The sequence below is a fragment of the Cupressus sempervirens genome, chromosome 4 (genome assembly GCF_028749045.1).
Source record: "Cupressus sempervirens isolate cs-2001-9-10 chromosome 4, ASM2874904v1, whole genome shotgun sequence".
NCBI lineage: Eukaryota > Viridiplantae > Streptophyta > Pinopsida > Cupressales > Cupressaceae > Cupressus > Cupressus sempervirens.
The window spans coordinates 220033103-220058887 of record NC_143121.1 but is presented as its reverse complement, the minus strand read 5'-3'; the positions used below and the strand labels follow the sequence as shown (position 1 = coordinate 220058887).

At 32.5% G+C, this 25785-nt stretch overlaps 1 long non-coding RNA gene and 1 pseudogene across 1 annotated transcript; one reads left to right on the top strand and one right to left on the bottom strand.

Moving 5' to 3' along the window:
* The first annotated feature begins 15304 nt into the window (after positions 1-15304).
* LOC149560792 (uncharacterized) lies at positions 15305-16996 on the top strand. The gene is made up of 2 exons (XR_016363379.1): positions 15305-16168; positions 16305-16996. It is a non-coding gene; the product is annotated as an uncharacterized LOC149560792 (long non-coding RNA).
* A 7226-nt stretch (positions 16997-24222) lies between these two features.
* On the bottom strand, positions 24223-25251 carry LOC149560791 (EG45-like domain containing protein; annotated as a pseudogene).
* Positions 25252-25785: the final 534 nt, after the last annotated feature.

Here is a 25785-nt window from a genome sequence, read left to right as displayed (position 1 = left end):
CCCACTTTTTCTTCACACATATATATAACAATTGAAAGGATTGGTTAACAGGGATAACTTTAAGAGACTCCCCTTTAGAAAAATGTTTAAAATCGTAGTGAATCCAACATTATTTTAGGGGCACAAAATTAATTTGTATTGGCAATTTTTTTTCAAAATAAGAAAAAAATTAATTTTTTTGGCGATTTTTTTTCCATCATATGAAAATTTTGTAAAATCATGGCGACTCTTTAGTTATTTAAAAGTTAAAGTACAACAAGTTTTTGAGAAAGTTTCTAAAATAATGACACTTGTCCATAGTATAATCTATTTCAGGTCAAAGATTAGAAGGATAAAAAGTTCCTTAGAATGTCTTCGGAATAGAGACACTTGTCAAATCTATGTACTTTACATATAAACCAATTTTTACCAATGATTGGAAAATGTGACCATCTATTAAGTTATGCCCCATAAATTGTTGGCAAAAATATTTAATTGACCATGTGGAAATATTAGATTCCATTGGCGAAGTCATATCCAAATAAAAATGATCATGTATCATTATTGGTGATTGGTCTGAGCATGGGACCCCATCTTCATAAATTGCAGGTGATGTCGCCACCCAAAAAGTGCAAAAAAATTTGTCAAGTTCAGGTTCCTTGATGAGTGAAATTCTCCATCTAGCGAATATTTGCCACTAAAGTAAACCTTGTTGGTTAATGAGGCACTGAAATGGAAATTAAATGATTGATTTACAAAACTGTGTACGACATTTAGTTCTTGGTTTTAGACCAAGAAAATCAAATTGAGACAGCTCACAAGACTCCTGTATCTTAGGCCTTGTTTGGTTATGGGAATACTAGGCGTGGAATAGGGTTTTCAGCACCAAAACTAGGTTATGGAGGAAAACGGTGGCGTTTGGTTCATCAAACGCATAACCCGATTTCGGGTTTCGTCTGCCAATTTCGCTCAAAAATTGGAAGAAACTTCTTCTAGGAAATAGGTGGAAGTTGAAATGAAAACCAGGTTTTGGATTTTAATGAATGCGTTTGAATAAATCGTCGAGTTCATCGAATCTGCCTTAGGTTTTTGGAAGAACAAATTGGGTTTTTTGGAAGACGATGGTTGTGTTGTTTTCGTACTCTATTGTGCGAAGGCGAGGGTTTCTGGTTTGCTGCGTTTGTTGGGCTATGGCCATTTGTTGGGTTTGTGGGTTTTCTGTGGTCGTGGTTTCCTGTGGCTGTGGCATTTTCTGCGATTTCTTTTCTCCACTTTGAACAGCGGTGGTGCTAAATGGTTCTCTTCTCACACCCACCTTTGCATACTGGATTTTTTAAAAGTTTTTTTGGTTCATTCAAACGTAACTGCGCGTTGCAAGTCTGCTTAGAAAACTAGTTAAAATATATGCTCAGGAATGAGTCCCAGTATGTTTAACTCTGATTACTTGTATATATCATAGTTAAAGTTTTTTTTTTTTGTACTCAGCAATGAAATTTACAAGTATATCAATAGCTTTTATCTATACATAGCTGACCTATACATAGTTTATCATGGTTCTATTTCTATCTACTATCTGCCTAGCAATTTAGTCAATATCTGTGGTAACTGTTTGTTTCAAATCTATTTTTAAAATAGTCAATATATGCTCACTAATAAATTCGAGTATAGTGCTATGAGAGATCAATACCAATGAAATGAAAAATTAAACTTTGTAACAGTTTCTGGCTGTTTGTTTTAAATCTGTTTAGCAAAATAGTCAATATGTGCTCACTAATAAATTCCACTATAGTGCTGTGAGAGATCAATACCAGTGAAATGAACAACCAAACTTTGTAACAGTTTCTTGCCAGTAATGAGTTCTAGTATGCTGTTGTGAAAGATGAATGTAATACCATTAAATAGAGCCAAGTCATAAACTTGTGCTCACTAATAAATTCTAGTATAGTGCTGTGAGAGATCAATACTAGTGAAATGAATAACTAAACTTTCTAATTGTTTCTTGCTAGTAATGAGTTCTAGTATATTGCTATGAGAGATGAATGCAATACCATTAAATAGAGTCAAGTCATAAACTATGTATGGATCAACTATGTATAGATCAATGGCAATCATGGCTTTTATCTATACATAATCAATATGTGCTTAATAATGAATTCCAGTGTGTGCTCATGTGATTATCTGTATATATCATAGTTCCAATCAAGCAAAACATGGAAATCATGGCTTTTATCTATACATAGTTGACCTATACGTAGTTTATCATGGCTCAAATCTGTTTAGCAAAACAATCCAATATATGCTGTAACAGTTTGTTTAGAATTTGTTTGACAAAATAGTCAATATATGCTCACTAATGACTTTCAGTATAGTGTTGTGAAAGATCAATACCAGTGAAATGAACAACTAAACTTTGTAACAGTTTCTTGCCAGTAATGAGTTCTAGTATACTGCTATGAGAGATGAATGCAATACCATTAAATAGAGCCAAGTCATAAACTATGTATAGATCAACTATGTATAGATCAATGGCAATCATGGCTTTTATCTATACATAATCAATATGTGCTCAATAATGAATTCTAGTATGTGATCATGTGATTACCTGTATATATTATAGTGCCAATCATAATAGCAAAACATGGCAACCATGCTTTTATCTATACATAGTTGACCTATACATAGTTTATCATGGTTCAAATCTGTTTAGCAAAATAGTCCAATGAGTTCCAGTATAGTGATGTGAGAGATCGATGCAATACCATTAGTCAAAGTGAATCATGCCAATGAAATGAACAACTAAACTATGGATATATCAAGTATGTATTGATCCATGCAAAATCATTCAACATACTTATGAGGTCATAAACTATGTATAGATAAAAGCCATGATTTCAAACTATGTATAGATCAATGCAGAAAGAAACTCTATTCCCATTGCCAACAATGCTACTTTTCATCTTCTAAAAGACGAGCCTCAGTTTCAGTGGACCTGACGATTTATTAAAACACATTCATAAAAGCCCAAATTCAGGTTATAGTTTGTACATGTGTATGTGTACATACATACATGTGTCTGTACATTTATACATGTGTGTACATGCATACATACATACATACATACATGTGTGTGTACGTACGTACACACATACATACATGTGCGTGTACGTACATACATGCATAGATGTGTGTGTACGTACATACATGCATACATACATATATACATTCATGTGTGTGTGTGTACATACACACACACATACATGTGTGTGTACATACGTACATGCATACATACATGTGTGTGTGTACGTACATACATGCATACATACATGTGTGTGCACATACATATATACATACATGTGTGTATACATATAGACAAATGGAATCAGTATTATGCTTTCATTGGTATAGATAGATTACATGGAGTATAATAACACATTATAATTTGTTCTTTATGGGCTTATGATCCTCGGTAGTTGGTACTCCTTGCTGTATTTGAATAAATAATTGACTGCTTAATGCAATGAGGCTAGCAAATAATCATGTTGTATCTCGATAGGTGATAGTTGATATCTCATAACTGATAGTGTTTAAATTGTCCACCTTTCAGGTCACTGATGGATCCTATGGAGAGTATAGAGGTCCAAGGAAGCATAGTTAGGAAGACCACATACACCCGCATTCTCACAATTCTTTTTGCTTTTGTTGGCATAGCCAAAGTACTGGTAGCCTGAGAAGGCAGTCAAATGGGTAAACAAATAAGAAAAGGAAATTCCTTTTGTAGAGATATTATTCATTCGAATGAGGTGGATTTTCATGATCAAATTCAGATGAGTAGGGCAACCTTCTTTTCTCTAGCTCATATTTTGAGGCTGAAAGGAAGCTTGAGAGATATGATCCACTTGAAGTTAGAGGAACAACTAGTGATGTTCCTCTACACCCTTGGGCACAATCTAAGGAACCGCAAGATTGCCCATAACTTTGGACACTCAGGAGAGACAGTAAGTCGGTACTTCCACAAGGTTTTGATGGTTGTCTTAGCCCTTCACAGAGATTACTTCATACCACCTAGTCCAGGCACTCCTCCTGAAATTAGTTGGAAGGATCGTTTTGAACCATTCTTCAAGGTAAATCACACATTGTTACAAGTTTATTGTTTAGAATGTTGTCCTTGTCTTATTATTACTTGAGCATACATTTGATCAGTGTATCATATCCCACAAGATTACATTGAAGCCATCGACGGAACCCATATTCCAGTGCGAGTTGATGTTGACATACAGGGTAAATATCATGATAGAAAAGGGAACCTATCGCAAAATGTTATGGGTGTCTGCTCCTTTGATTGTAAGTTTCAGTATTGCCTTACTGGTTGGGAAGGCTCTGCTGCAGATAGCCGTGTTCTAGCCTTAGCTCTATCCAGAATAGATCCACTTTTAGTTCCCCCTGGTAAGCCAAATCACATTTTAATATACTCAAGGTTATGCTAAATGGTTCAAGTATTGACAATATACTTTCTTTATGTAGGAAAATATTATCTCGTGGATGTTGGATATCCAAATGCACCTGGATTTCTCGCTCCTTATCGGTGTACACGCTACCACTTGAAAGAGTGGTCAAGAGAAAACCCAATAAACTCTGCACATGAGTTGTTCAACCATCAACACTCCTCTCTTAGAAATGCAGTAGAATGTACATTTGGTATTTTGAAGCAGCGTTTTCCAATCTTAAGAGATGCAACGTCTTATGATATCATGACACAATCCTATATTGTTTTAGCATGTTACATACTTCACAATTTCATTATGATAGAGGATGGCCTTCCATCAGAAGAAGCTATTGAAGAGGAAGATGATCGTGATGGGATAGAGGTGCCACTGCTTGAGACATATGGGTTGTCTCAGGAGGATAGAAATGAGTGGGCCCAATTTCGAGAAGATATAGCAAATAGGATGTGGGAAGATTATAGATCTTGAGAATAATTGATTTATTAGAAGGCAATGTGTTTTATATGATTAAATTGATGTATGCATATACAATGATGGTGTGTGATTTCGTTATTCTGATATCAGTCTTTGCTACATTCTAATTAAATAAAAAGAACATTAACTTTCAATTTCACACCTACATTATGTACAAAAATTGTTGATTATATTTGCAATACACAATTCAACTTGAAATATAGATTACATTGTTTTAAATGCAAGAAAGCACAATTATTATACATCTTTGCATTGAGAAATTACAATAACATGCTTCATAATGGGGCTCATGACTATTTACTTTCCATTGATATCACCATTTTGTCTTACTGGTAGTTTTTTTGATGTTGATGTGTTATCATCAATTATTGCTTAAAATGTGTATCATCTTCAGTTAAATGCTTTCAAGTTTATTAAATGTTAGCCTCATTGCATTAGGATGTATTAAAAAATGATATTTAAAGTTTATTGTCTTCAATTTTAAATGAAATACAACAAGGAGTACCAAATGATGAAGATCATAAGCCCACTAGTAAGAAGAGAACAACGAATTCGTTGAAAATCCTATTTTTCTGATGTTACTGCTTGCTGCATTCCATTTAAATTTAAAGAGCAATAACTTTCAATTTCAGTCGTATGATTACTTTAAATCATAATACGTTTACCTATTCAATATGTTAGCCTTGTTCCATTATGACGTATTACAAATTGATAGTTAAAGATTTTCACCTTCAAATTTAAATGAAATAGAGGAAGGAGTACACAATGACATATACCGAGCTCATGATGAGCATGGACGGATCTGATCATGTGAACCAGATGTGTTCTCCCATTACTTTGAGTGATATAGATGGATCCCTCACTATGAGCAACAAATCTTTTTCTTCAAAGAAGAAAATGTGGACAAAATTGATGGAACGCAAGTTTCTAGACTCGCTCCTCGAACAAGTCCATCTCGGACGGAAAGGTGAAGGTGGGTTTAAAAAAGAGGTGTGGATTGCGATAGAGAGGACATTCAATGCAGCAATGAACTCGAATCTGTCACGAGATCATTTTAAGAATAAGCTGAAAACATGGAAAGTAGGATATAAAGTAATGAAGGACTTGAAAAATACAAGTGGGTTAGCTTGGAATGAAGAAACTCAAACTGTGGATGCTGAGGATTCAGTGTGGGATGACCTTTTGAAGGTAGGATGATCTTTGTACTCTTTTCATTGAAGAAATTTTCCCTTCTTATTTCAATAATGAAAAACTTACAACCTAATCCATCTATTAATGCTTATATGTAGAGGAGAGAATTCAAAAATGCAAAAATGTATAAGAGGTCACCTTTCCAATATTTCAATGAGTTGGCTATAATTGTCGGTAATGACATTGCTGAAGGGTTCGCATCTAGAACAACCCTTGATGTTGAAGAAGGGCACCTTATGAACGATGCATTTAATGTGCTTGATGAGGATGATACCAATTGTGGTACACCTCTTGACAACCAACCAGATATTGATGAAGAGTTATATCATTCCAATCAGTCGAGTGCAAGTGCTAGAGGGACTCCTCCACCATCATCATCAAGGAGGGGAAAGAGGAAGAAGACATCTTTGGCTACATCATTGGATGTGATATGCGAAACTATGGATGAACTGAAAGATGGCCTCATTAAGCCTCAGATTGTAAAAGTGGATAAATCTGAAGATGATAATATTTTGACTGCTGCATATACTGCTCTCAAAGCTTACTGCTCTCAAAGCTATCCCTGAACTGAGTCGAGCAATTTTCATGAAAGCACATGATACCTTCGTGCTTCAACATGAAAGAGCCAAAGGGTCCTTGATGATGGATGAGGTGGAGAGAGTGGAGTGGATTGCAATGACATTTGGTAACATTTAGCTATTTCAACTACTGATTGGATTGCAATGACTTATGCTGCATGATTACTCTATTTAATGGTTTGCATTAATCTCTAATAGCACTAAAATGAAACTATATTGATCTCACATCACTATATTGGAACTCATTATTGAGCACATTTTGACTATTTAATTAGTGATCTCTCATAGCACTATACTGGAAGTCATTAGTGAGCATATATTTACTATTTTGTTAAACAGATTCTAAACAAACTGTTACAGCATGTATTGGACTGTTTTGCTAAATAGATTTGAACCATGATAAATTATGTATATGTCAACTATGTATAGATAAAAGCCATGATTTTCATTGATCTTCCATGTATCCATACCTAGTTTATGAGTTGGCTGCGTTTAATGGTATTGCATTGATTTGTACATAGTTTATGATGTCATAAGTATGTTGAATGATTTTGCATGGATCTATAAATACTTGATATATCCATAGTTTATTTGTTCATTTCATTGGCATGATTCACTTTGATTAATGGTATTGCATTGATCTCTCACAACACTATACTAGAAGTCATTAGTGAGCATATATTTACTATTTTGTTAAACAAATTCTAAACAAACTGTTACAACATGTATTGGACTGTTTTGCTAAACATATTTGAACCATGATAAATTATGTATATGTCAACTATGTATAGATAAAAGCCATGATTGTCATTGATCTTCCATGTATCCATACCTAGTTTATGAGTTGGCTGCGTTTAATGGTATTGCATTGATCTGTACATAGTTTATGACCTCATAAGTATGTTGAATGATTTTGCATGGATCTATACATACTTGATATATCCATAGTTTAGTTGTTCATTTCATTGGCACGATTCACTTTGATTAATGGTATTGCATTGATCTCTCACAGCACTATACTGGAAGTCATTAGTGAGCATATATTTACTATTTTGTTAAACAGATTCTAAACAAACTGTTACAACATATATTGGACTATTTTGCTAAACAGATTTGAACCATGATAAACTATGTATAGGTCAACTATGTATAGATAAAAGCATGATTGCCATGTTTTGCTATTATGATTGGCATTATGATATATACAGTAATCACATGAGCACATACTAGAATTCATTATTGAGCACATATTGACTATTTTGCTAAACAGATTTGACACAAACAACCAACCACTGTTACAAAGTTTAGTTGTTCATTTCACTGGTATTGATCTCTCACAACACCATATGGAATTTATTAGTGAGCACATATTGACTATTTTGCTAAATCGATTTGAAACAAATAGTTACCACATCTATTGACTATGCTAAGCAGATAGCAGATAGAAATAGAACCATGATAAACTATGTATAGGTCAGCTATGTATAGATAAAAGCTAGTGATATACTTGTAAATTTCATTATTGAGCACATATTGAGCACATATTGATTATGTCTAGATAAAAGCCATGATTGCCATTGATCTATACATAGTTTATGACTTGGCTCTATTTATATGGTATTGCATTCATCTCTCACAACACTATACTAGAACTCATTACTGGCAAGAAATTGTTACAAAGTTTAGTTGTCCATTTCAGTGGTATTGATCTGTCACAGCACTATACTGGAATTCATTAGTGAGCACATATTGACTATTTTGCTAAACAGATTTGAAACAAACAGTATGTATGTATGTACGTATGTATGTATGTGCATATGTATGTATACACATGTATATACGCATGTATACATACTTGATCTATGCATTGCATTGATCTCTCACAACACTATACTGGAACTCATTACTGAGCACATTTTTACTATTTTGCTAAGCATGTATGTATGTATATGCGTATGTATGTATGTACACACATGTATGTACGTATGCATGTATGTATGTGCATATGTATGTACACACATGTATGTATGTATGTATGTATGTACGTATGTATGTATGTATGTATGTGCATATGTATTTACACACATGTATGTACGTATGTATACAAACTTGATCTATGCATAGTTTAGTCATCCATTTTATTGACATGATTGGCATTGGTCAATGCGCAGGATAGTTGTTCATTTCATTGACATTCACACGATTGGCATGTGAAGTCATTCCAGATGGTTAATTGGCTTTGTGTAATGGTATTACATTGAACTGTCACAACACTATATTGGAAATCATTACTGAGCACATTTTTACTATTTTGCTAAGCATGTATGTATGTATGTGTGTATGTATGTGCGTATGTATGTATGTACGTGCGTTTGTATGTACACATGTATGTACATGTGTATGTATGTGCATATGTATGTATGTCTGTGCATATGTATGTACATGCATGTATGTACGTATGTATACATACTTGATCTATGCATAGTTTAGTCATTCATTTCATTGACATGATTAGCATTGGTCAATACATAGTTTAGTTGTTCATTTCATTGACATTCACACGATTGACATGTGAAATAATTCCAGAGGGTTAGTTGGCTTTGTTTAATGGTATTGCATTGATCTCTCACAACACGTAGTTTATGATCTCGTAAAGGTTTGGTATAGTTGTTCATTGCATTGTTAATTAGAGTTATATTTGAACCATACATACGTGGAATAGACAAGGAGTGGCAAATGATGAATGCTCAATTGTAGAACTTGAAAGCATATAGAAATGTGATTTGTTAGATGATTGTATAGTTCATGATTCTGTCCTATGTTATATCTATAGTCCTAATTTGCTTGCATATGTTTTTATTTTTTTGTCTTTTTGTCCCTATTTTATTTCCTATGTATGTTCTCGTTGACAAGATTATCAAAAGTATTGAAGATTTCTGGTAGATGATTGTACAGTCATGATTTTGTCCCATGTTATATGTATATTCCTAATTTGCTTAGATATTTTTTAAATTTCTTGTTTTTTTTTTCACAATTTGGTTTCCTATGTACGTGCTTCTTGACAAGATTGTCAACGGTATTGATAAAGTTTCTTTCTCTTGTATTTTTTATTGCTCTTGATTTGCTGATATTGCAAGAACACACATGCTAATAAAAAATGAGCTATCTGATGATTGTTTACTGTGTTTGTAAATGATCAATATTTCTGATGCCACTCCTTGGTGTATTCCATTAAAAAAAAAATCAGGTTTTAATTTTTCAAGCATGTTTAGTTCATATATGTAGGATTGACCATCTAACAATACAAACAATAATGGGAAGATTGAGCAGCATGAGAGGGTTGCCGTTGAATGTGGGGCATAAGGGCATACATCGTGGATTTCTCAGTGTTTTCGTATGTAACGGTGTGCTGTCGAATGTGGGGCATAAAGGCATACATCGTGGATTTCTCAGTGTTTTCGTATTTAACGGTGTGTTTTCACACCACCATTCAAATCATGGATATTGTTCTATCAAGTTAGCAAGTTTTCATATTGTAGTAATTATGTGAAATTCATTATCAGAATTTCATGATGTTAAAATATGATTTATATGATTAATGATTTTCATGATCTTCTTTTAAAAATTGCATGTAAAATCTATGTTGCCAAAATTCCACATTTTTTAAGAGCAATTATTGACAAAGCATCATTTTTCTTGTTAAAGTTATCATCAAATGTTTAATGTATGTGAATGTAAAATGGTATATTTTTTACTATATAATATTTCACGTAAAATTTTAATTGCATATTTTGTTGAATAATTAACTAACTTAATAAATTTATTAAAAGGGAGAGATACATAGAGGGGCAGAGAGTGCAGGATAGGAAGGGGGGACGGAGGGACAAAGGGAGAGAGCGAGAGAGAGAGAGAGAGGAGCTTGTGTGTTCTTGCATCTGTAGAAAGGTGTTTGTTGATGTGTGTTTTATGACTCACCAAACAATAGAACAAACTACCGAAATATCTTATTCTCTCTTGAATATATATATCTGTCTATGGCCTCATCAAGATCTTCAAATGTCTCCTCCCCAATTGAAAGTATTTTCCAAGTTGAGGATAACTAGCAAAATCCTTTTGGTGTTTTCCTCCCTCCACAATATCCTTGTGTGCATAAACTCCATTGAAAATGTTCAGTGTTAGAATCAAGTGAGTAGGCCCTTTCAAGCTTGGACGGATAATACTCTCCCCTGGCTCTTTATCTGTTAGGAACTTAATGGTTTCATTCTCTTGTTCACTTCGTGAAATGGAATCCTCTTCCGCAAAATATGGATCCTTAACCTCCTCATCCTTATCCTGTTCACCCTGATAGTTATCATTCTTCAGTGAACTCTCTTTGCAAGTTAACTCAACTAGGTACTTCACTTTTGTCATAGTTTTCACCCAACAGGTAAGGATGCTGCCTTCTGCAATTTTTTCTACAGGATCTATATCTAGATCATCAGAAAGCTCCTCTTTCAATATTATTCCTGTCAAGCTTGATTCCAGATCACAAATTATACGATGATTTTGGACTCTGCGGGGACAATTTTTCCCATTAACAGGGTCTCTTCATTTTCTCCAGTCAGCAGATAAAATTCCTCATCCTGGGATGGCTCTTTATATGGCGATTTCAAATCTTGAAATCCATGTAACAATTCACTCTTTATGTCAGCAAGGGTTTCCTGCTTTTTATTGGATGTCTGTTGCTCCACACTTCTAGCATATTCATCAATATTAAGGGCATTTAACAGATCAAGATATTTTTTGACATGCTCAATAGCCATTTCTTGTGTTTCCTCATCCATATCATCTATATCATGTTTAGCTTCTTCACAATATATGTCCTTAGCCATTTTCTTGGCAAATTCATATGACTTTGGATGAATTCTAGTATCATCCAATGGATCCATAACATGGTTTTCGAATGCTGCTTGTCCATTCCCTCTAACCCTTAAAAAAACCAATAACATTTATAACGACAAGTCGCTTCATAGCCTCTACAGTTGGTTGTTGTAACTATTACCTACTCAACAGCTTCATACTTTTCATCTGGAGTAAGAAAATGTTCCAGTGAATGAAGCTTCAATCATAATATTTCTTTGCCAAGACTATATAATGTTGCAAGCATGGCCAATGGATTCTGAAGATACCAACCAAGAGCCACAACACGCCTCACAATCCCTCTCTGTGTCGGCAACTAGTCCTAAGAGATGCAAGAATTCTCATATAGTGTAGGCAATAATTCATCTGCATAAACAACATTTATTGTGTCCAATCCTTCTGCCAAATCACGTGGATGAACACAAACACAGGGAGGGATAGAGGGAGGACACAAACACACATATTTAGCGGCTAAGTCACAAGGTTCAAGTTTCAGTTCGAGTTCAACAATTATGAAGTTGGGAGGAACTTGACAATAAATTCAATTCGACGATAAATTTGTCTTACATAATTTTTCAAAAATATATAATATATATGATCACAATTTCCAACAATGGGACAAAAAATAACTTTGTACAAATGATTGCAAGTATGATTATTTTTTACTTTTCTTTGCTAATAAATAGAATTAAAATAAAAAATAATAATCATTTTATTTATTCTTGACTAACAAAATAAAACTGTGAATATTCAAGAATAAAAAATAATAATAATGTAGTCTAATTATAAATAAATTGAATCATAAATATTAATACTTTACTCATTATAATCCTTGTGTTTCACTAATTAAATAAGATTAAAAAAATTTACATCAAATTCCAATTCCAATTCGAAAATGAACAACCAAACGCAAGAAAAAGATATTCCCAGTCATATTCTGTTCCAATTCCAATTTCTAAATTGGCAATCAAACGCAGAATATGGATTTGAAAATTCATCTTCCGTTGCAACCAAACGGTCCAACTATCTTCCTAAAATACATAACCAGGTTTTCGAAAACCTGGTTATGAAAGAAATTCATCTTCCCCAACCAAACGGGACCTTAGAGTGGAGCACCTTTTGTGAAACATACCCAAACACATACTAAATAGAAGAGAAGATAACTCTCTCTTAAATGGTACATTTTAAACTTAGATTGAATTGCGCACAAAAATATATAAACAATTGTGCTAGCACTTTAGAACATAGGATTTGCATGTTTGACCAAATTTGCCAATTTGGAGATGTAAGCACAAAATAAATTATTATTTCGGGTTAATGTCGATTATGTAGGTGACAATATAGATATTATTGTTGTCCTGTATGCATATCGTGATATCTGATGAAATTGTGATGTCCCAAAGATGTCCTTATGGCTATTGCGATAAAACACCCTACTCAAAAAGCTTAGAAAAAGATTAAATGCTAATGCAGATTATGGAAGCTCTTTCGTTCAATGCACCTCAAGTTGCAGGAAAACCAGTACAAGTGCCACATTATATTAACTGAAAAATTCGTTGAAAAAAGAGACTAATTGTGCGTAGTTGTTTTTTTCCGGGCCGTTGTGTTTTCTGGTTTACAAAAATGGGCCAAACTACTGTACCAAACAAAAGAGCAGTTTAAATAATTTCCAAGCGTTTGTGATATTTGGTAGGCTGTAGGTCACTGAAGTCAATCATCATAGTAATGCACATCTACAAGAGCAAAGTGATAATGGTTTTCCCTGTGGGGTTTATAGGATAGCATTTTTTAAAAGGCAACTAAAAATAACATAGAATACCAAATCTGGCCGGAAACCCCTACGCCATATGCAACCCATGGAGAAGACACAGAAAACCAGAACAGTTGCGTGCCACTAGAGGAATGGACCTAGCTTTAATGATAGCAGATTTCCACAATCCATAAATAATCTAGCTAAATATTTCCGAGAACTATTGTGTATATGTTTTTCCCATCAACATTTCAAATCAGAGAATTCTTGCATCATTTGCATCATTGAATTCTTGCATTCTGATGATGGATCCTGGAGTATGATCTGAAACATTGATGATAAAAGAACATATACACAATCGTTCTAGATAAAATTTAGCTATATGGACCTAGCTTTGTCTCTCATTGGATTTAAGCTTTTTCGCACCACATTTCTCAAGTGATGTTCGGTACATACAGAATTAAATAAAATGAATTGAAAACGAAAATGCCAAAAAAGAGATGATGATTGAAGTATATAGAGTTGAAACAAGTAGATGTCTGTGGAGCCGGCGACCTCTTCCCTCTTCGCCACAGATTCGAAAGAGAAAATGCCTGTTTTGAGCAATAAGTATCAAAAGAGAATGAAGCACCTGAATTACTTGTGTATCCCTCTAGATACATATCACTCGCCAACAAAGCCACATGCCCACACATGTGCCCACTATTGAAGCTTCCATCCGGGGAAGTTTCTAGGCAGACCCATCCCATGTTGAAGACACGTCCCACATCTAAGAAACATCGTAAATACAAAACATTTTCCTCTGCTCCTCAAACAAAAAACCCTGTGCCAAAAGCGATGGGTGAATCAAGAAAAGGAAACAACCCGCTAAAATTCAATAATCAAAATCACGGAGCTGCAGACCATAAGAAATGCAGGGATCAATAAGCTGGCAGAATTTCAAAAAAAGATAGGAAGTGTGTTTGCTGAGTGAAAACCTTAGTCAGGGACTACTAAAAAAGACCATTTATTTTTCAAAACCAGATTCAAGCGCACGTCTCATATTCAAAAGTGATAATACACAGATGATCAATCAATGAACTTTAACATGCACAGACATCTCACCCGTAAGCCTAAGCCGATTCAAATGTTGATCTGATAGAAAACTTATCAACAATCCCCAAAATGTATTTTGTCACGTGCACAGAGAATTTGAGAATAGCTTATTTAAAATTAAAAAGGGCAACTTTTCCAGCTGAAATGAGGCGGATATACTTTACTTTTCGGACTGATACTCTTCTTTTCTCACATATTTCATCGGTGCGCTTTGACTTATTTTAGTCCACTTCCAATTTATTAGCTCATTTTTAATTTTTTTTAATTATGTCATAGCAACATAAATTACAAAGTTCAAATATGTAGCGTAGTTTTAAGCAATTTTCATGTCTACTATTCTTTCTATATTGGTCCATGGCTTGTAGTAAATTTTCACTTTCTATTCTTTTCATATTGTTGTATGTATTATAAACTGAAAAAATATGGCTTGTAGTATGAACTATAAAAGACTTTTTCTTGTACATACAATCTTAAAAACAAAAATATTCTTTTAATTGAGTGTTTGAAAAATAAATTCTCAATATGTTTTATATATGTGAGGTACTTCAATATTGCTTTTATATTATATTTCAATTGTTAGTCCCTGCGAGGGAACTAATGTTCCCAGTTGCACTTGACAATTAATTTTTGTAACAAACATTATTGACTTTCTAAAGTTTTGAGACATATCTACATTGTTTTATTTTTTAATTCATTTCTAATCACTAATTTCTTTTTTATGATTGGCTAGTTGTAATTTTCCTAGGGATTTTATTGTTTTTCCAATAAAAAATGAATAATTAATTTTCTAGAAAGCTCCAAGAAACTCTGGAAATATTGTTCACTGGGCACACTCTGCTCATCCGATAGCGACCAAAATGGTTACCTTGCTTGGTAGCCATGAAAGCCATGAAGAAGAATGGATCCCCAAGCACCTGGACTGAGGGTGCATAAGTCTGTGATAAGCTTTCATGGAAAGAGGATCCAGATTGCCAAGTCTTTCCTTTTTAAAATACCCGCATCATCTGGTTTCTAAGTCCTAGTAATTGAATGGAGCTACATACAGGTGCGTCTGCCTCTGAAAAAATAATTTTCTCTTGGATTGAAGTCTTAGAAAAAAACATTTGGAAATTTTAGGATGGCTAAATTTGGTACGAGTTGTTTCCCTAACTAGAAAGCCTCTACAAACCCTTGCTCGAGCATTATCGTCAAACACTATTCGATTGGGATGGTTAAATCCGGCTCAGAAGTTAAGCCTGTACAAACCCCTGTGATCCGACAGATCTTTGGAAGCTTTTGTTCATCTCTAATTGCTGGCGTCAATGGCCTATATGATGCAACTTGTGGCACAGGGCATTTCGAAAACAACAAAGCTATGTCATGATCCACGAATCACCAATACTTGAAAAAACTGATAGGCTCATCAAAATTCATTTGATTTTGAAGATAATTATATATAGGCTAGAGTTACCCCAATTCATGCCCTATTCAAACCATTTGGATTTAAAGATAATTAGTGTAACCCAATTTCCAAAAATTGATATGGGCATGAAGTCTTTGAATGGCGATCTTATTAGCCAGATCTTAGATCTTAGGTCACGTGGATGGCACAACACTTGCAAATGCAAGATGTGTTTCTTCAGATTTTTGGGGTATTACAAGAGACGAGAAGATATGGGTAGAGGTGTGTTCACATCTCTGGCCCTCCACAGTGGACACAGGTGTTAAGAAACTCATTACTTCTTTCATTCGATGGCTTTACAAACTTTTATGAAAATTGCTTTCCCCTTATTGCTTATGAAAGCACCCAAAGGAATTTACCATCAAAATTTACTAATTCCATTCCTTGTGATTTAGGGTTAGTTGTGGATGTGGCATACAAGAATAAGCGGCATCTTTTCCAAAGTTGTTTGTGGCATCCCCTGTGCTCATGACTGGGCTCCAAGATTTTTGTAGTTCACCAATGGCAAGACAATTCACCTTTTCTTCACACTGTGTAGTCTTCAGCGAAGTTACAAGCATGCTGATAATCTTGATGGTCAGCCATAGACAGACCAGGCAGAGTGGCAGAATATACACATATCATTTTTGTCAAATACCTCCCTTAAGCTATGATTGCAGCGGGAAGCTCATCCAAAAAGGATCACAGTCGCAGCCTTTCAAAATTACGGAGGAAGACTGACAGAAGGCTTCCGCCTATTGTTGTGGATTAGAGATTTCTTTGTTCTATTACTCTTATAATCCAGGGGATGGAGAAATAATATCTTCCGATGAGAATGTTTGAAGGATTCTGACTTTGCACGCTCTAGAGAGCCCTAATACAGATAGGCCCCTAGCCAAAACAACAATCCCGATGACATTTTAGCATAACCCCAACTCAAATATTCTCCAATCTGAAATTTCTTCCTGTAGACAAGTGCCTCACTCGATTAGGGTTCGATGTCTCCTGTGGTCTGTATTGGAAATAGCAAAGCTTCACACTTGTGGCTTTTGGGTGTGTGGCTATGAGCGAATTATCAATAAAATGATAATAATAAATGTTTAAAAAAGCACTGTCACAAAGTATGACTGTTTTGTCGTTAATATTTACCAAATGCCTCGGAGTATATTTTGATTCAAATTTTCATCCATTTACTTGTTATTATTATTATACTTCATTAATAAGTTTTCAATATTATTACATTTTAGCAATAAATTTTTACTTTTATATTTAGAGACTTTATTCTATTTTTAATTAAAATATTTATTTTAGTCAAGGATTTGAACAGAGACATCTCAAGCAATTTGATAAAATAATTTATTTAGGTTTGGAGAAACGTAAAAGATAATGACAAAAGAACATATATACAATTCAACATTCATATGTCTTATTCTTGTCGTAGGCTAGTACTATTGCATTCAATTTGAATGATTAGTGAATTAATTTATAATCTATACACCAATCATAATGAATTATTTTTTGATTAATCAAATAATTCTAAAGTTTATATATTAATTTATTAATATAATTTATCATTGAATATATATATATATATATATATATATATATATATATATATATATATATATATATATTTCTTGAATAATTTATTATATTGTATTTACTTTTAACAATCAATAAATTAATTTACAAACTATTGACCAATTATAATAAAAAAAATTCATTAAATATTTCTATGTTTCTAATGAAGTGATAATTTCTAATTACTTTTAACTTTTACTATGAAAATTTATTTTTTTATTAACTTTTAATACATATGATATTAAATATTTTACTAAGATAAAAAATAAATAAATTTTATTTCACAAAATATATATCAAACTAATATATTTTTCTACATTATTTTATATTATTTTATAAAATATTTTATAATACTAAAATTATATAATACATTAAAAAACATTATACATCTATTTTTATTAAGCCGAGAGGCTTCTACAATGAGAGCATCGATTGTTGTAAACAATTTGGCATTTTCAATAAAATTGACGTGCATTCAAAAGTCTTAGTTGGAGCATTTCCACAGGAAGTTAAAGCGTCCAATGGATCTCAAACTGGTTGTCGGTTAATAGATCGTTTAATCAATGAATTAATGATTTGGCTGATAGCAACAAACGTTACTTAAGATCTGAGTCTTTGGAGGAGATGGGATTTTAAAGGCCTAAATTTAAAATGACAATTTGTCTCTTTTAATATTTTTTATTACCTTTTTGGTTTTTACCTCTGCTTGGAACATACGTTACACCAGCAAAAGAAAGACATGTTTCTAACGTTACTGCTTCGTTAAGGCATCAATTGTAAATAAAATTTGCATTGTCTGTTATGGTAGCTAATGAAGCGATACAGAAGAATTCGCCCAGCTTCTATAAATATGGGTTTTCCCACGTTCATTTCTTAGATTTAGAAGCAAAGATTGCTTAGCTTTCATCATCAAAGTTTCCATAGGTATGCTTCATTGCTATTTCTTTTTTAACAGTTTACAAATTTTGCTTATTAGACACAGACATCCATATGCATCCTTTGGTTTTCAAACCAAACTATATAGATTAAGCTTTTAAATGTAAGTCTCTAGCATTTTTCTTTTAGAAATTTTCAAATGCAAAGATGCAATATCATCGATTAATGCTGCTAACACTCGTCTGCAATGTCACCCACTCCTTGATGTTCTTGAGAAAAGGAAAACCTCCCTATAGTGGCGTTGAGCTTCTCTTTATGGGATGACCTGGTATTGTCAGGTGTAAATGACCAGCTGTTTCTGAAAAATCCAGTTGATTTCTTCATCCCCTTGTCTTCTTCATTGTCACTGTTCTCCTTTCTCTGCAATTTAATCTTCTGCATCTTGATTTTATCTTTTGATGGAGTTGCATAGAGCATTTCTTGTAATGAACTTGTGTTGTTTTCGTGACTACTAGAGCTATTACACTTCTGAACATGGCGTCCATATTGCATTTCATTTAAATTGCCACTTTCCAGTAGAGCAAACCTTATTCTTCAATACTTATTAATTTTAGTAACAACACTATACACTTATTAATTTCCGTAACAATTTCCCATACGCAACCCTCATAAACTTTTTTGTAGTAGTTAACTGAATATCAAAACTGCACAGATTAGACATATAGTTATAAGATAATTTCTTCTTTGGTCTACTCAATAAGTCTAATACATGGATTTTTCTTTAGTGTAGATTAGAAAGAAAAGAAAGAAAGATTTTTTTTGCCTTGTTAAATATATTAATATATTCTAATTATATTTAGATGTTTCTAATTTTTGTAATCATTCAAATTAAACATTATTATCTTTTTAAGGAGGCTTAAAATTAGAAAGAAAAGAAATAATGATATTTTTTGCTTTGTTAAATATATTTAAACAAATAATATTATTAATTGTGCACCGTGTCTGCTACTAGCTTATATATATATATATATATATATATATATATATATATATATATATATATATATATATATATATATATATATATATATATATATATATATATACATGTATATGTATGTACACATACATATACATGTATATGTATGTACACATACATATACATGTATATGTATGTACACATACATATATATACATACATACATACATACATACATATATACATACATATATATATATATATATATATATATATATATATATATATATAAGTCGAGAGTTATCCTTCTCGAGGCGTCTATTTTCATAATCTAAGTGCAATAGGCGCCTCGAGAAGGATAAATCTCGGCTTATATATATATATATATATATATATATATATATATATATATATATATATATATATATATATATAAGCTAGTAGCTATATCTATTACAATATATTTTACAGCAAGTACATGACACTATGTGGCACTTGTTTAAAATTTCTTTTGCACAAATTTTCAAAATTTTGTCAATGATTTATGAAAATTTCTAAGTTTAAGTTGATTCATTGTTATCTTAGCTGTAATTTTTTTAATTAATCTTGTATAACTAATCATAGTTATTTACAATTACAATATTCACAAAATAATTAATCTTCAATGTTGTTGGGTATTTAATTTAATAAAGTTGTTTTAAAAATATTAGATACATTTGTATTTTATATAGTCTAATGTACACTAAACAAAATTCAATCTTTCGTATATACATTGAAAAAAATCAATTGAACTAACAAATCAATTTTTTTCAACAATTTATTTTATATATAGAACATGTGGTGAATCTTAGTAACTTTCAATTTTAAGTATCTAAAGATTTATATCTGAGCACTTTTATCCATGAACATTTTGGAACATGCTCCATCATCCATCATTCAAATGAACAAGATAAAAGAATAGATCATAGAGCCAAGTTTTGATGGATAAAAGTGTACCAAATGTTAAATAATGATAATTTTGACACATCAAATTTTAACTTGAGCTTCTTTCGAAAACACGTTCAATAGAAGATGATTTGACTATGTATTTTAAAAGGATATAATAAATAGAGTTGAGGCTTGATGTTTGGATGTGCATAATTGATTATTTTAATTTTAATTTATTTTTAGTTCAAATAAGCTAATAGATTTGTGAAGTGTAATAAGTTGCTTTTCTAGTTTCTTTGGATAGGCGATATATCTTATTTGATGAATTTTTTATTTCATTTTTATTCAGTAATTTTGTCTTGCAAGTCTAGTGTATCATTTAGATGATTTGGACTGTCATGAATTTTTTTTTCTTCTTATTTTAGAAACTATTTTTGCAATTTTTGAACTTTTCAATTGTTTCAACTAACTCAACAATTTGGTTATCTATAGATCTAATGGTATGGAAAATCTTTATATTGAAATGATTTAATTAGTCCACTAAAAATACATAGACTGTATATAGAATATACATTGGTACTTAAAAATTTCTAGTATAAATCATATATCAAAAAAATCTAATATAAATGATTTTACATTCTATATTTTCTTTTATATCTTTAATTATTTTATAGTTTTAATTCAAATTTTATCTAAATGAATCTAAATTACATTTATTTTAAATTTTAGTGGAATGAACAAACACTCAATAGTTTCAATTTATGGTCTGGTCCGATCTCAACTTGAATTCAATGTATCAAAAAATGATAAGACAAAGATTCTGATAACAAAAGAAAAATAGAGCAAGACATTAAGAAAACCCCTAAAATAAAAAATTATAATATATGAATATGTGCTAAAATAGTCTTTGAGGATTTCAAAATATGTTTGAGAAGAAATAATGGTGAAACTAATGCATATGCCCATGTCCAAATTTAAGTCAAATATTTTTCTTCCCAAAGTTCAAAAAGTTAATAAAAATTACATCCCAATTGACCTTGAATTAATGCTATATGACCAAGTCATTAGAATGTACATACATATAATAAATAAAAAATTTGGCTAGGATCTTTTTAGTGCTCCTTGCAATAATGTTAAGGATTTGAAAGTTTAAGACATAAAGGTTTCATTCCCTTCAATAAAAAAATTGAAACAAGAAATATTAAATTTACTCTAACCCATACAATTGGGATTTCAGTTAGCTCACTATCACATATCACTCCCTACTAAAAACATCAAATATTGTGTGTAATTATTGTAATATTTAATTTCCTTATTCTTATCCTAATAGGCAGAGACTCTTGCTCCCATGAAGCTCTTGTCTTTATTAGTTCCTGCCTACGGCAGGAATGCTTATGCATTCGTGCAGTGCATAAAAGTTAATTCTTTAAACCAATCAAATTTTAGAATTAAATCATTTCTAAAGTTTACTATATAGTTTATTATTTTCATATATTTTTAAAATTAGAAAATAACTAATTATCAAAATTCTAATTGGCTGAACTCAAAAAAGGCAAGGAGAAAAATTTATTTTCTAAATAGAAATTAGAAAGAAAATTTACAAATCGAAGAATAGGATATGCTTTTGGCATTAAATTTCAGAATTGCCATACGCTTTTGGCATTAAATGCCCATCATTCTCTGATTTTTATAATCAATTTTGTTGTCCACCGCCATACCCTACACAACTTTTTCTAGATTATTCTTTGTTTTTTTTAACATTTTCCTTTTTCACCACCATAGCGACCGCCTCTCCCCTCTCTATTTGTCTTCACTCCCTTCATTTTTGCATGCTGAAATTCATGTTCATCAACCTGCAAAAACCATAATTTTCATTAAGGAATATTGAATACTGTATTACCTTTATAGCTGCAACAAGGTGACTGGTGAGTATACAAGGTCCAAGAAACTAGATTGGATTTTCTTTACAACCTTGCCAAAATTTGGAAATCATAAGAAGATCTGCTCTACATTCTTGTAGCTCCTGAGAAGTATAAAGTTGTGAAAAAGTCATCACCATTCACTAGTACATTTGATCCCATTTTTAGACCAAAATTTTCGACCATCTAATAGAATGGGGTCAAATTGGTCGTTTTATGTAAGGCAATGTATATAATTTTTTTAACTAGAAGCCCGTGTTGGTCAAAATTTCGACCAACACGAACTTATACACTATGTCAAAATCCAAAAAAAGCTCTTTGCCTCGCCCTAATTTCAATCTTGCTACACGATCGGAAGAAAGGCTGTGGATGTGCGGTTAATATTTATCGTTTACTGCATTTTGTGGTGCCAGCAGAGGAAGGGTTTGAAGATTACGTGCCAACAATGTTTTACTGCCGGTGCCAACAACGTTTGACAACTTCAGTGCAACCTTTGCCGGAACAGTAAGGAAGCTTTTAGTAATCAAAACTATATTTGCATTGCTTAATGTGTATGTTTCATATTGCTTCCGCATTGTGTACCATAGCGTTGTATAAACTTTTAAGGAAAAAAATAGTTATAACTTAATAGATTAATTTCTGTCGGCTACCTGAGAGAGGTGTCACAATAGCTAGATCATAGTGTTGCTTAGTTTCAATACATTATGTGCAAATATGAATAGTGACGTGCTTATCATATTTGTGAAATGGAAAAACAATTTACCTTCATTTATTATTCAGTAATTGAGTGGTATAAAGTCAAGACATTACATGCTCCTTATCAATTTACAATAGGCCATTCATTTCTTATCAATTTAGACAAAGGCCATCCATTTGAATAGATCGTTCATTTGAAAGGTCACTTTATGTTCCATCGTCCAATTATTCCTTTCACTATATCACTAATTGTCAAGATTATGACTAATGATGTAACATTATAAAGTTTACCCTCCCATGAAAATTTCTGTAAGCATCTCCATTATTTTTCCTTGAGATTTCTCTACATCAATGTTCCCCTTACTACACCATGGTATTATATTGCTGACTTCATGCATCTAGATGGGGTTAATTTCAATTCAGATATCCATATCGAGGTTGAAAATTGTATGTTTTATTAGATATTTGGTTCCCAATCTCTTAGATAAATTCCAGTGCCATCCATCATCCATGGCAACCCTCAATAATTTCTACTAGTTGTATCCTTCTTAAAATAGTCAGGAATACCATAAACTTGACGATGTTACCCAAATTGTTTTGGATCTAACGAAGAAAACTCTCTATAGAAGGCCATGACTTATCACTTGAACTAGGAATTCCCAAGAACAAATTATCAATTCCACACAATTGGGTTTGGTTCTGACAAATTCTTTGGAGATGGGAATTTGTATCTCCACTCCCTCTTTGTAGGATTTTAAATTTGATTCCACTATCACACCTATGGGATCTTCCATTCTTTTATTATTTCATCTTCCAAAATAATTTTTTTAGAGGAAATTAAGATTAATCGAATATATATCAACAATCAGTTTACACTATTCCACATATAATGATAAGGAACATTTGCAATAGACAATCACAATGAATGTGATAATGTTGGAATGGGCTACAATCAATATTAATGTTATTACAGAAGTTGTGTGATACATAAAATGGAATAAATAAGATGCTTATACAATAATTCTCTTTACACAATGTTTCTGACCTTTAATTCCCCAATTCATGGCAACCTTAAACATAAGAGTTTCCTAACACTTGTGTAATAGAACTTGATGCTATTATACTCTGTAATAGAACACATCAAAGTCAATAATCATTGAAAGCTACCAATTTTAACAACTTGAGAGAATTTTAGGTCGGAGATTAGTGTTTTCTTTTATTGTTTTATAGGTTTGAAATGTCTATAATCCAACCCCCAACTCTAATTTGGGTGAATTGGGAGGAGACTAGTCAATAATAAATAGGCCCACATCTTATTTTAAAGAAGAATGACCAGATTAAAAGTTAAATATAAACTTACTGATCATCTTCAATATTGATTGTCCCTGTTGTGGAAGTAGCAATATCTCTGAAGGCATCAGCAGAGAGTTGGAGTGTTCCATTGCAGTTAGAAGAGCAGTAATGGAGTATCTTGACAACAATGGAATTGGTGTTGTCTGAGCATGGATTTTGTGAGATTTTATTTGTACCACTGAGACATCTGACACTGTACTGTCTCCCACAAGCTGCTCCATTGTCCCGAATTGCATCACTCACTGCTGCAAACAGATTTCCAGCTGGAAATTGCTTTTCATCATTCCAATAGCATTCTGAGGCTGCCAACAATTTTTGTTTCACAAAACATTCCAATATGAATCTAGTGATTAAATTACTTACCAAATCTTTACAATATCTAAGTCTATCATTCTCATTTCAAGATCCCATGACATTTCAAATCCCACACTATGGATTTATTATCAGAATGTAAGCTCTCAATTTTTGATATCATCATTTCAAAATCATACTCTATGATCTAAGATCTCTAATTTTTAGAACCTCGCTTCAAATGAAATAACAAATTTCAAATCATGTCCTATGATTCATTATAGTAAAGTTTGACGCTTGATTTTGATATCGACATTTCAAAATCACACTCTATGATCCAAGATCTCTAATTTTCATAACCTGGTTTCAAACAACATTCTATGATTCATTATCAAAAAAGTTAGATGCTTGATTTTGAGTATCTATATTTGAAATCACATTGTACAATCAACATCCAAAATAGTAGATCCAAAGTTTTTAATATCAGTATTCAAATCATACTCGATGATTCATCATCCAAATAGATCTATAGATCTCTGATTTGAAAAACTCAAAGTTTCAAAGACATCAATAAATGAATTGAATCAAAAGCCAAGAGAGAAGTAGAGAGCAGTAGAACTTACGAACATAAGGAGGAGAATAAAAAGTAGCCGTGCCCACATCTCCCAAGCACCTGTAAATTGCAATTGCAAAGAAACTTCATAGAATTGTGATGGTTCTCATTTCTATCACCATGGCCATTCAAATCTTAGTTGCACAGAGCGTCCACTACAAAGTTGTTGAATAGAGTGAATGAATGGTCAATTTCATTAAGATTCCATTCAACTGTTGTAGCTTCGTGGAGAATACATGATGATCTGGGATGCCATGATGGAAGTGGATAAACAAATGAATTGAGCAACGTGGAACCTTCGAGTCATTAAAAGCCATTGACTTGACTTGTGAAATATCATTCAATTCCATGCTTGTGGCCACCATATAAATGTGTCTAACACGTCCTCTAGGCTAGTTTTATTGTTTGAGTTCCAGCAGCGTTTAGCAACTTTAGTGTAACCTCTGCCGGAATAGTAAGGTTCTATCTTTGTTATATCTCCTTCTTTTCGTTGTTCAGCACATCATCTTCAATGTATTCAGCCTCATGCGTCGCCTTTGTCATAATCTCTTAAATTTCTAAATTACTAACCTCATTGGCCATGAAGTTGTTTCGATTGTGCTCTTTATCCTCAGGAGTAGTGTCAAGTGTGATTGGAATTCGTAACATATAATTTTCCTCAG